Source organism: Octopus bimaculoides, chromosome 12 (assembly GCF_001194135.2).
Source record: "Octopus bimaculoides isolate UCB-OBI-ISO-001 chromosome 12, ASM119413v2, whole genome shotgun sequence".
NCBI lineage: Eukaryota > Metazoa > Mollusca > Cephalopoda > Octopoda > Octopodidae > Octopus > Octopus bimaculoides.
The window spans coordinates 27,271,163-27,273,717 of record NC_068992.1 but is presented as its reverse complement, the minus strand read 5'-3'; positions in this window follow the sequence as shown (position 1 = coordinate 27,273,717).

The following is a 2,555-nucleotide window of genomic DNA, read 5'->3' as shown; positions in this document are numbered from 1 at the left end:
CTTTGTACTAGAGGCACAAAGCCTAACATTTTCAGGGACGGGTCTAGTCAATTACATCAATTACCATTGAATAGTACTTATTTTATCAACTGCGAAAGGATGAAAGGCAAAGTCGACCTCGTCGGAATTTGATCTCAGAACGTAAAGACGTACGAAATGCCGTTAAACATGTCATCTAGCATGCTAACAATTCTGCAAACTCGCCGCCTTAAATTAAACAAATATTCTTTTCTACTCAAGGCACGAGGCCCGAAATTTTGGGAGGGGAGGGTCAGTCGATTAGACCGACCGCAGTACGCAACTGGTACTTAATTTATCGACCCCGAAAAGATGAAAGGCAAAATCGACCTCGGCGGAATTTGACCTCAGAACGTAAAGACGGACGAAGTTCCGTTAAACATGTCCATGTTGGAATAATTATAAATCTGATGATTGCATATATGTATTTACATATGAATATATATAGGTATACAGTTGTGTATATGTATATATATATTGTAATCTTCCAATACTGAAACACGTGTAGTTCTTTCATATTTAATTTAATAAACGATTCTGCAAGCTCGCCGCTTAAACTAAACAAATATTGCAAGACGTTCTATCTGCCAGTCTAACCATTCTGCGAAGTTGTGGCTTCTCAAGAAAGAAAAAACAAACAAACCAGATCTTAGATAAACCACCTTAAATGAACGTGAAGTAAACTGAAGCAATACAAGCATCGTATTTCTGTAGAAAGTAACGTAAAAATTTCTAAAATCTCATTTACAATTCATAAGACGTGGTTCCTGGTAAATATATAATTGGGAAGGATTATTGATATAATGTAGCAAACTAAAATACAGTAAGAAAATTTACAAATATAGGCGCAGGTTTGGTTGTGTGCTTAAGAAGTTCGCTTTGAAACCACGTGGTCTCATCTTTGGTTCCACTGTATAGTTCCTTGGCAAGTGTCTCTTGCTATAGTCGCAGACCGACCAATGCCTTGTGAGTAAATATGGTGGATGGAAGCTGTATGGAGGAACGTCGTTTATGTTATATATATATACATATGATATCCTGTTGCTTATTTTGATTATATATATATATATATATATATATATATATATATATACACTCTTTTGCTTGTTTCAGTCATTTGACTGCAGCCATGCTGGAGCACCGCCTTTAGTCGAGCAAATCAACCCCAGGACTTATTCTTTGTAAGCTAAGTACTTATTCTATCGGTCTCTTTTGCCGAACCGCTATGTTACGGGGACATAAACACACCGCCATCAGTTGTCAAGCGATGTTGGGCGGACAACAAAGACACACAAACATATACACACACATACATATATATATGTACATATATATACGACGGGCTTCTTTCAGTTTCCGTCTACCAAATCCATTCGCAAGGCTTTGCTCAGCCCGAGGATATAGTAGAAGACACTTGCCCAAGGTGCCACGCAGTGGGAATGAACCCGGAACCATGTGATTGATGAGCAAGCTACTTACCACACAGCCACACCTGCGCCTATATATACATATACATATACACACACACACACACACACACACACACACATATATATATATGTATACATATATGTATACACACATTTATATATATATATGTATATATATATATATATATGAGTGTGTGTGAGTGTATGTGTATGTGTGTGCGTGCGTGGTTGTGTTTGTCCCCCACATCGCTTGACGACCGGTGTTTGTTTGTTTACATGTCCGTTACTTAGCAGCTCGGCAAGAGACAAGGTCAGTATAATTCGGTTTGTTCAACTGAACAATTGAAGGCGGTACTGTTGAATGGTCGCAGTCCAATAACTGAAAAAAGAAAATTAAGAAAAGATATATGATAAAAAAAGAAAGACGAACGAAATTATCTGACGATTCAAGACATTCATCTTAAAGTAACTTTCTCCACTTATCTCCCTTGAAAGCAAACATTTCAAATTTAGCAAATGCTATTTATAGGATCATGCTACTTACACGATACTTCTGTATATGGTCAACTAGAACCAAACAGTCAATGACACAGTGAGCAGATAAGGTAATCTTTACAAAGTCGTTTCATCTGCAAGAAATAACTTAGAAATTACCCTCAAATTTCACTTCACTCTTTTGGAAAAGGAACATTTTAGATATTGTATTCCTAGCTTCATTTACTGGGCGGTTGTCTTGCAAACTTAAATGTTCAAAAGAAAATGCAAGGAATCAACGTAAAATATGAAAAAGAAATGAAAACGTGATTAGAATAAACGGAACAAGGACAGGCATATTTCAATACAGCATAGACACACGCATATACGCGCATGAGAAACATACTTCCCCCCAACGCACACAATGATGTATCTGTATGGATGTGGTGGACTTGAGTTTTTTTTGTCTTTAGTATATAAATGATGTGCGTGATATTACAATAGACAGAAAGAATTGCCGAAATAGAAAGAAACTAACTTCACAAAACAACATAATCTTAACTGAAAGAGAAAGTGGCTTTTCATATAAATATATGTATATATATGTATGTATATATATATATATATATATAT